This window comes from Lathamus discolor, chromosome 3 (assembly GCF_037157495.1).
Source record: "Lathamus discolor isolate bLatDis1 chromosome 3, bLatDis1.hap1, whole genome shotgun sequence".
Lineage (NCBI taxonomy): Eukaryota > Metazoa > Chordata > Aves > Psittaciformes > Psittacidae > Lathamus > Lathamus discolor.
This window is the reverse complement of record NC_088886.1, coordinates 133786148-133797585: the sequence shown is the minus strand read 5'-3', so window position 1 is coordinate 133797585 and position 11438 is coordinate 133786148.

The following is an 11438-nucleotide window of genomic DNA, read 5'->3' as shown; positions in this document are numbered from 1 at the left end:
GTGACAAATTTGCCAGGTGGAACATAGGCTGTGGGAGCTCATATGGCCACTGGTGTCGTAGACCTTCCATTCTGTGGCAGATTGTCACTAGCTCAACCTCAACCCAAATGAAGGATATTAAGTTTGGTTCCCTTTCACATCTGAGAAAATTTAAACTAATGTCATTAATTGTGCTGCCCATGAGCTAATATTCCCTCTGGATCTGAGAGGAAATGCTCAGAAACACCTTTTTCAAGGTATTCCACTCTGCACCATAGACATAAAGCTTCCTTGTACATAATTAAAAAAATGGATATATCTTGACAGCCTGCTGTTTAAAGTACTAACCTGGCTGGTGTAGCCCAATGAATACTAAAATATTTTTTAAATTGCCATTGGATAAAATGCACAAGCAATTCCTGAAGCTATCTGCGGGGAATGTACTTATCCACTTATCTGCAACAGAAATGGGTTGGGAGTAGATGCTCGGTCGCTGGGGTTTCTCACAACGGAGGTACCTTTGGGGCATGTAGTTCCAGAACTAGGCATTTGGGAAACATTTAACAACAGAAGCTGAAGCTGGTGCAGACTGCATGTGCCTGTGGGCTTAAGCAGCAGCTAGATGGAGTCAGGGAAGCAGAGGGATTTAGATGCCTGGATCTAGACCTCAAATGCAATGAAGCTTGCACTGGATTTCAACAAGGGGTCTGTTGTTTGATCTCTGGTTCTCCCTTCACTTTTGAAAGAAAGGTAGATGCATAATAAGATTACCATATGCCCTTGATACTTGAAGTAGCAGTTAAAGAGATAAAGGGGATTCATGGATAGCTTCTATATACTCTGAGGAAATGGATTTTCACAGAAAAAAAGGCAGAATCCTTTTCTGAAATGTGTACAGTATTTGCCTTTTCCGGAAAAAAAACCCCAGCTAATTTATTTACATGGTTTTACAGAGTTCTTAAACATTTTTCAGTGTGAGAAGTTAAATTTTTTCCAAGCATGCATAGATTTATTGAGCATTTAACAATGGCTAGAAATAGTCTACTCTCAAATATTTGTCCAAACTCTATTGATAAATGTCTTGTTCTAAATGTAGTCAAGATGCCACACGTCATTTTCCCTAATAAGAAATAAAGTGTTATCTGATTTCAGCAGTGCTGGTGTAACAAAATATGTATTCATAAATTCACTTTACTGGACAGTACCATAAGGACACAATTACCTTTCCAAGAAGATCCTGCAACAGATCCCATACTAAACAATGTTCCAGCTTCATTTTCAATGAACAGGGTTTTCTTTTTCATTTAAAAATGGGGCATCATCTGGAATGTACATACACTTACCTAAGCTGATGCCTTTATTATGGAGCTCATAAGTTAAAATGTTTTATGCTCATCTAGACATAGCTTTACCTAATTTTAGCTCTTCTTCTCTTTAGAGAGCTGATGGTAAAGGTGAACACCGTATGTTCTTATAGCCTCATTTACATATGTTTTATATTGTCTTCTGCTTTATCTAGGTTATCCCACCTCATCCTTACCCTGGATAATAGAGCAGTGAGCTACAACAGAATTGGGTAACAAAGAAGAAATTACATCTCTGGCAAAGACTGAACCCCAGGTGGATTCCCACCCTTCCCAGGGAGGCTGAAAGGAGCTAAAAGTGTGCTAAACCAGGCTTGCACTGTCTGGATCTGGCCCTAGGGTAAAACCCCTCAGCCAGGTGAGGAGGTGCTCTTGTTAACCGTGGCTTTGAGCAGCAGAGTAGGTTGCTCTGAAGCTACAGGTTTTTGGTCCACTGTGGCCCCATTTCTGGCTATCCAACTTGTTTTCCAGACCTTTCCCGAGGTCAGTCTGGGTCCCAGCCTTACGTGTGGGACTGGAGGGGCAGTGCAGACAGGCAGACTGCCAGGCACCATGGCTATATAAGGTTTCACAAACAGGCGAGGGAAGTGGAGGTTGGATCTTCTGCCAGGCCCCTATATAGCACAAAGGCTCCCCCCAGAATATGCAGGGTCAGGTTGTGGGTTTAGAAGCACAGATGTGAAGAGCAGAAGGAATGTCAATTTTAACTTCTTGCAGGCTCAGAAGACAGATGCATTTCTTTGGAAAATGAAGGGTATGAAGCCTTGCAGTCTGCCCTTTATACTCTGGGTGCTTCTGGGATCTAATGCTCATATCCTATCTCTTGGAACTGCTAAATGAGGCTTTAAAAAAAGAAATAAAAGACATTTAAGAGCTGAGGAGAAATGCCAGAAGTGTCAGTAATAGGCACAGTGATAGGCACCCTTCCCTACCCCCAGCCCACCAGCCGTGCTCAGTGAGAGGTTTTCCTTGCTGGAGCTCATTGAAAACATGCTGTCCTAGGCCTGATTTCTAGCAGGAGAAGGATGCCACATGCCCATGTGAGAGGTTGACCCCAAGCTTACATTTCTACTGCCAGAAAGTACTCCTTCATGCACAGTGCACAACTTCATTTCAACCTGCAAACCACAGACAGACCAGTATCACCTCTCTGCTACACACAGAGTCCCAGGTGCTCCATGTTTCTTGGGACAGCACTGCTTAGAGGACCTTAAATAGAGGACAGCCAGCACTAACACTGACACAGTTGAATAACTGTGAGTAAGCCCTTATGCTCCCCTCCCGTTCTGAAAATTTCCCCTATATATCATTAATCCCTATATATCAGTAATCACACGAGTCTAACCCCTCTCTCCACTCTTTTGAACCCCGAATGCATTTTTTGGAGTTCTGGAGCTTTTCTTGCTTTTAATGAGGGAGTGAATGCATATGAAAAACAAGTGTTATGCTACGAGAAACATTCCAGTATCTGAAGGGGGCCTATAGGGATGCTAGGGAGGGACTCTTCATTAGGGACTGTAGTGACAGGAGACGGGGTAACGGGTTAAAACTTAAACAGGGGAAGTTTAGATTGGATATAAGGAGGAAGTTCTTTACTGTAAGGGAAGTGAGGCACTGGAATCGGTTGCCCAGGGAAGTTGTGAATGCTCCATCCCTGGTGGTGTTCAAGGCCAGGTTGGACAGAGCCTTGGGTGGCATGGTTTAGTGGGACGTGTTCCTGCCCATGGCAGGATGGTTAGATCTTAAGGTCCTTTCCAACCCTAACTATTCTATGATTCTGTGATTCTATGATTCAATTCACTCTCTCTAGAGAAAATCAAGAAAGGGCCAGTGAGACAGCAGCATTCAGGGAAGTAGTTTTGTAGGACCCTGTGCTAACCTCCTCATAAGTTGGAAAAACATCTTTCTGGGTACGTCTCTGAAGAATTCATTGTTCCACCCCGTGACTTGAATTTATCCCATGTAAACCAGATATATATAGAAAAAGTTGCAGTCAAAACCATACGACACTATCATTGATTTATGTACAGAGCAACAAATAAGCAATAAAGTTAAAAAGTAGTAAGAGAGGTCTAGCAGATGGGCAAAGCACCAAAATAAACATGCTTATAAAAACACAGTTTCAGCAAACCACCAAACTCAACAGTTATCGGGAGTTTGGGTTTATCTGAGTTAACTAAGTAAATTTGCTAAGAATATTGTTAAACTGTTAGAATACTAAGGCACAGAACATGACCAAGGACAGTTCAGGACAGTCTGGATATCAGCGTATCAGGGTATCTGAGAGAAAATGCAGATCTAATTGTAGCTCAGTTACACTTCGCCCCCATCATGAAAGCTTAAAAATCCTTCTAGGAGAGCTGCCCTTTCCCACAATCTGTGTCACTAAAACTAGATCCAGCTATGGTATTTGTGCACCCAGAAACCTCAGCTGCTGCTCCTCACATTGCCGCTTCGCATTTTGTGTGAAATTGCTTTCATTTCAGGAAACTGGGCTCAGGCTTGGGGAAAAGCACAGTAATGCAAGTGTATGCAATACTGTGCGATCTTAATGGGACATGGCAACTTGGCAAATAACTTCTCATTAACCAGGTCTTCGGTCAACTTGGTTCCCATTTTCTGCTGCAGGATAGGAAATGTTTTACATTAGCCTGTTTAAACATTAGCCTGTTTAGCATTTAGCTAAACAGGCTAAATGCCTGTTTAGCAGGCATTTGTTTGCCTGCTAAACAAAACTTCTGTTTTGCAGGATGTGGCCTCATTATAACTGGGCAATCCAACGCCATTACTGCTAGGGGCTTGGGTGCAGATTCTGAAATACAGCCACTCCCTTATTTCCCATATTTCCCATATCCCAGCTTTGAACCTGCTCACAGATGAGGGCAGTGGGTAACTGCGCCTTTTGATCAGAAAATGAGAGTCCCATGCTCTATTCTGTGAGAATAAAAAATGATTTTAAGTGGGCAACACTACTGCACAATCCATTGCAATCTGCAAATGGCATAAGAATTTCCAGCAGCACGGTCTTCTTGTATATGCAGCCTGCATATAGAACTAACATTTAAATGTATCTTTTTAGGTTAAGAACAACTGAAAATAGCCTCCAACTGCAATTATAACCTGTGGATGGCAGATGTATTTCCTGAGATAATCATCTGGCCTGGGCAGAAAATGAGACCAAGATCAAGCTTTAAAAATACTTTTAAAGAAATCATTTCTATGATGATGTCTCTCAACAGCCCTAAGTCAATCCAAGTGCAAGGCACCACCAAAAAATTTGCCCTGTCCTACTCCTCACCTATATGTTTCCTCCTGCGTGACCATATGGTGATAGGAGGAGGACACACATCCAGCAAGAAAACAGACTTACTCTTTACTGGATTTAATTTTCAGCAGTCCAGGTTGGAATAATCCCAGACCAAGTCTTAGTTACAAAAGTGCTTTTGAACCATGTACAGTCCGAATACATTTTTTACTGCTGTAAATAAGCAATTTGGTTTCTATTGCAGCAGCAGCTCAGGAGGATGGGAGTGCCAGTGTGCTAACCACACAATCTGTTGCCTAGAACTCACCGCCTGAAGCCCTGCATCTGCTGATTGACTCTTGGTCTTGTGCAGAAACCCTTTGGGAGCTAGACTGAAAAGACCTGTCTGTATGCTTCCAGCTATAACATCTGGGCCTGAGCAAATTTCCAGCATTTTCAGCATGAAAACTCATGATGAATACAGTTATAAAAATATACAGCAGGCAAATCAGAAACAAAAGCTGAATGCTGTACAAATGGGAAAACTTGGGTCACGGGAGACTGTATAGTGGTTTTCTCAAGTATATGTTTGTCGGCTATGGCTGTCTCAGTCTATCAAATCAATATTTTCTAAATTCAGAAGGATTTATATAAACATGGAGTAGTCTCTAAGGTGCTGTTTAGGGTCTGTCTGGTATAAATATTTATAATCATTCTAAAAGTAGCCATTTTTCTAAAGAGTGTTTTTGTTTAATATAGCTCATGAGAGTTTCTATGGTAAATATGCAGTTTTGTTTTGTAAGAGAGAAACAGAGGCAGCATAGAAACTAACCGTAAACAGTGCTACAATGGTGACCAATTAGCAGAGAGTTGTTCTTATTTAATACTAAGCCTGCTTCTTAAGCACAGTCTATTTGATTCAGCCATAACTGGGAAGACTTAGTCTTGGATATGGGAAGTGATCTAAATGCTTGGAGAAACAGTAGACTTCCATGTGACATATCTTAGTTAAAGAGCTGCTGTTATGGAATAACTTTGTATGAAAATACTAATAAATAAATAATACACTTACATGGAAACAGTTTTCCTGCATGGAACCCTCTTTAGGCTGAGTGATCAGCTCCATCTTTCTGCTTGGAGGGAAAAAAAAAAACCCAAACAACCTTAAAATTATAAAATTAGTCATTCTGTGGTGTGCTGTGATATGATGATTAAAACTGGGCTGTCCTGAAACAGCCCTTAGTATTATTTAGTGCTGAGTTTAATGTTAGGAGGGTAGGTACTTTTGCAGCTGCAGTTGTTTTGGGATTTTCCCTGAGAATTCTCATTTATGGCAGTCCAGGGTCCTGCCATCAGCACTGCAGATATTCCATTCCCTTGAAATTAAAATGTTTTTATATAATATGTCCATAGAATAGACTCCAGCAAAAACCACCTTGACACAGGTTCTTTCTTTCCAGCTGTATATACTATGCTTCTTGGGTCTTTTTCATGACCATGTAATGCAAAAGAAACAGTAGGAGCTGTCTTAAGAGGGACAACAGGGACACAGGTTTTCCTTTGAAACATGGAATTCATTTTGCATCTCGCTTTGCTTTAGCAAGTTGCTGCTTTGTGCAGTTCTGGATCTTTCTGAATTTACCTTTTGGCTAGCAGTCTGACCTGTTTAATGAGCTGTAGGCTGGCTGAAATGATTGTCTGTCCTTAACAGCTGCTCAGGTCAGAACATTTAAAGAACTGTAGTTTGGTTTTCTTTCTCATCTGTATTTAAATATCTTGGTAAAAAACACACTCCGAATAGTCTGACAGCAATAGCTTACATGTCCTATGTACAAATACAAAGGTACACCTGAATATTTGTCAAAACCCAGAAATACGGAGTGTGCTGCCATATGTACACTGCACTTGCTGACCATACAATTCAGCACTTGTGTGGTAAAATTAGATTGGAATTTCACCTGTCTCTTCTGTCACCTATCTGTAAACACACCATTTGCATGCTCATGGTTTTACTATTTGACAAAAAAGGCCCTCCTTTATTCTCTGTTTATTAACTATACATTCATAAAGCAACCTATAATTACTTGAAAGTATATATAACTCCTGAGAAGCTGTGGTGGGTAGGATGCTTCCAAGTAATATAAGCACTGTAGTTTCTGCTGCAAAGTTAACAGACGTATCTCAAATGTGCTGAGAAGCAGAAGCTACCTTTGACTGTACGGTACCAGGTTAGGGTTTCACTTTGCTGCAATAGAAAACACACCTTGCTCTAACATTGAGCCATGGCCGGGGTGCCTGGTTCTTGAAAAGTAATGCAGGATTGCTAAAATTAACCATGCAAATTTTATTCTTGTCTCTCAGCCTCATGGATTCTTTTTTGCCCCCAAAAAGTAAATTACTGTTGGCATTTTCATTCTTACCATCATCACATTAGCAAAGGAAAAGTAGCTATAGATCATACCTTTGCTTGAAATTTTACTGGTGGCTCATGCAATTAGTTTTCACAAGATTATTCCTTAGTACTTTTGTCATTATTGATGAATAAATTCTGTTCCAGGAAAAGCTGACAGATGTTTGCCAGACTGCCTGTAACACTATGAAATTAGCTCTGAGCTTTGCTGGAGTCATGAAAAAAGTTTATCTTTAATTACAATTCAAACATTGTGAATCAAGTTACAAATAAAACACCACACAGCTTCCCTGTCTGATCTCAGCAACTTACCACCTCTCCCAAAGCCAAACGAATCGCCTATGCTTCAGGTAATTGAGATTAACCTTGGGCCATTTTCTGCAGATAGCAATTACTAGATCATACAGAGAAAGTTGCTGAGCTTATGGAAGCTTGGCCATAAAATGATTCCTGCTCCCATCACCTTTGCAGCTACTGGATCTAATCCAAATTTTATCCATGTGTGGTGCTGCAACACCATGCTGAACTGACTCTGGAAAGAAAAGGACATTGCATTCTGCTCTTTTCCTCCTCTGGCAAGCACTGTGTGTACAGAGCTAATTCAGTCTACCTTTGTTAACTTGCTGCTTTTTTCATGCTGCCTTCTCCCTTACCTGCCTTCTTTTTTAAAGCTCTTTCTCCATTTTATAGCACATGTACGATTTTCAAGTGATTATACTCATCTTCATCTCTTTTCCCTCTGATCTCTTGTAGCAATTCTTTTGCCATGAGTTGCATTTTGCAGTGTTTCTCTCTCTTTGCCTGTTAGCAAGCTCTATCAAGACTTGCTGTTGCCATTGCGCTGCTGCTCAGCTCACTCTGTAAAGCACGCTTGTTATTACGTGGGTATTAGTCAGACCTGGAGAGAAGGGCTGCATTGTGCTACCAATAAGGTTGAACCCTGAACAAATAAGCTCCATTTTGCTTCCTTTCAGAGATCAATTTGTTTTCCTGCAGCCTGGAGCAGAGCTAAAGGAATAGTCTCAAGCCTACCGGTAGACATGGAGGTATCTGGAGTTTGTATGCATAAACTGGCTCAGCATTACTCTCTTAAAATGGGACAAACACCAGGAAACCTCTTACGAACAGCAGCAAAATGTTACACAAGCAGAGAGAAAACCCAGTTGAGAATTAGCGTTTACTGATTTGAGTAGATGATGATTGATTGATGCCCAGCATCAGGAGAAGTGTCTGGAGCTGACAGCAGAATTGAAATCTCCTTTCTGGGACATCACAAAAGAAACTGTGAAAGAAAAAGCTAGCAACTACTCAGAGAAGTGGTAAGAAAGGCATGAAAGTCACTCCAGCTTGAAAAAAATACTTCTGTTTTTTGGAGATCAGCTCTTGCATTTTTAGAAGCAGCTCTATCACCTGATTGTGTTCAGTTCCTACCATTCAGTGATTCTGGATGCTGTGCACTCCCCACTTTGCCCTTCTTTTATTTTATCCCTGTTACTTAATGTCAGTGGGCACATTACGTAGGGAAACCATATATCAGGTTGGTTCTGTAAGCTCTAGGGAAAGAAAATGGGGAGGTAAGATGAAGAATACTGAGCATTGCCTAAAAGCACCTAGGCATTCTGTCCCAGTTCCACGCCTGAGCCATAGTAGCTGAAACATCCTTCCCTGTTACCTTTCCTTACCTTCTGAGTTGCTATCCCTCCAATATTAGCATGTAAAGCAATGGTTTATATTACATCTTGCCTGCCTGGTTAAAACCAGGTCACAAGAGCTGCCCTGGTAAGTCCAAGGAACGCTCCTTTTACTGAGCCGAGTTTACTTGAAGTACATCACATCTGACAACATGGCTTTCCTGACAGCTAACTAAATGAGCAGCATTGCAACACTTTCTATCAGGCTTTAGACCTCCAAGAAGGCTTCTGTTCCTTCATTTGCTCAAGATATAGTCACCTTCACAGAAACAAGTCTCACACTGCTGCTTTGGGGAGGGGAGAAAGAGCTGCCCCCTTCCTTCCCTTGAGATTCTACTGTGGGCTGAAAACCAAGATACCAGAGAGACAGCAGTAGCCCAAATCCCAGTGAGCAGGCTCCATCCTTCTTGGCATGAAGGAAACACAGGGAAAGCAAAGTCCCTGAACTTGGGGAACTGAGATCAGAGTCTTGAAACTCAGATTTGGAGAAGGGCTAGAAATAGTCCCAGTCTACTATTTATGTGTGAGAGTGAGACTGCTACTCATAAAATCTGCCTTTCATATGTGTCTGAACCAAAATATCGGGTATTTTTGGGACGCAATATCCTTTCTTTGTTGTTACTGCAGGTAGCATAAGAGGCTGTATGCAACTCATGCAATTTATTTTCAGCAAGGACCTGCCAGCTTTTCTCAACTGTGAACTCCTGTGGACTCTCTGAGAATGATTTACTCTTACATACTTTTCCTCAAGCTATACGATACTTTTCCCACATGACCATGGAAGCATACCCATGCCACAGAGCAATATATATAGGAACAGAGTACTGAGAGGAAGCACTGGAGTTTACTGCTGCCTCCTGCAACAGAAAGAATGCGATCACATGGAGTGCATCTACTTACTCAGATCCGGTGTCAAAGGATAATTCATGTCTTCTCTGCAGGAGTAAAAATAAATAGGGTTCTGGCTGAGTTCAACAACCTAAGGTTGCATATTAGCAGCTCGCAGCTTTCCTGGGAGATGAGGCACTTTTCGAGTTCCCACCAACAGGAAAGCAGTCAGATTAAAGCCCATTGCAGGGATAAAGGGCAGAAGGATCACACTGACATGACTCATACTTTTTGGTCGTGACTTCAGTGGGCTTTTGTAAGCCATGACTACAGCATCTTTATAGCAGGGTTGCCTTGAGTCACTGGCCTATCTATTTAAGATCTATAGATTAGTGAAACCTGAGCGTGTTTATAGAATAGACTATTCTGTTCATGCACTGCATTATGAATCGTAAAGTGCAACTGTGGGTAGACTGTCAGTTAATTTCTATCTTAATCTCTCGTTTGAATAAGTAGTATTAAAAGCTGTATTAATAAGCAGTAATCATCCCTTTGCCAAATCTTGCAAGTAAAATCTGCTTGTAGTGTAGAAATACCAAATGAGAAGAGTAAACAACTGCAAATTATTATAAGTCCCTAACCAAATTAGGTCATCCAATCAGCATCCCTTCTTCCTCTGCCTCTTTTCCTTTCCTACTCTTCTCTCTTGTTACACTGCATAGAAACACGGACTTCAGAGGAAGCACAAAACCAAGTTTGGTACAGTCCTCCACTCCAACCACTTCAGCAAATTTCAAACACAGAAACAATTTTACTTCATGTTTGACAATTTACCATGAAGGTGGAGAGCTGGCAAACTGTAAAGCAACCATCCCGTTGCTACAATTCAATCTGCATGAGCTGACAAGCTGAATGATTAATGTACATTTGCAAATGGAAGTAAATTTGCCCAAAACGGAAGAAGCCAGGCAGTAGTCACCGAATGGGGGAAGAAATGGGTTCTAGAAAGGATTTGACATCACAGAGAGTAATTAATTGAACATTGTATCATTATTTATAAATACCTGATGGTTGTGGTGTGGAGTAAAGAAGAAGGAACCAAAACCCTTCTCTCCGGTGACAGGACTGCGACTGGACAAGAGGCAATGAGCAAAACCTGAAACACAGGAAATTTCCCTTAAACATAATAAAACAGTTTTTCACTGCTGGGTAACTGAACCAGAGAGGTTTTGGAGTCTCCTTGGAGACAGACAGAGGCTAAATTTAGATCAGATATTAGGCAGAAATTCTTTACTGTGAAGATGGTGAGGCATTGGCACAGGTTTACCCAGGGAAGCTGTGGCTGCCCCATCATTGGCACTGTTCAAGGCCAGGTTGGATGGGGCTTGAAGCAACCTGCTCTAGTGGAAGGTGTCCCTACCTGTGGCAGGGAGGTTGGACCCAGATGATGTTTAAGGTCCCTTCCAACCCAACCCATTCTATGATTCTATGGTTTTTCAACTAGGAACTAATTCAGTAAAGTCTCTGGCTTAAGCTGTAACGTGTTTGTATTAGATTCTTTTTAATATTTTTTTAATTAATGGTCTGTTCTATATAAAGCATATTCTTATACTTTATAAAGCACATTGCTGTATGGGACCTATGTTACAATGAACTTCAGTATCTTAGCACATCTTTTAGCTCATGATTTTCATCACTTTCTTTTAGCCTCAGAAAATTTAAAATATTACCAAATACATGGGCTTTGCTTAGCATTGTCACCATGTAGGAAAATCCTACAGTGAGAAGACCAGCTGATGTATTTTGTTAAATTCTTTCAACAAATTCTGTTTGAAGATATAAAAATACCTTTGAAAAAGAATATGTAGCACAAAAGAGCCCTGTACAATCCTAGTATCTCCCTAGAGTGTTCTGCTGTATTA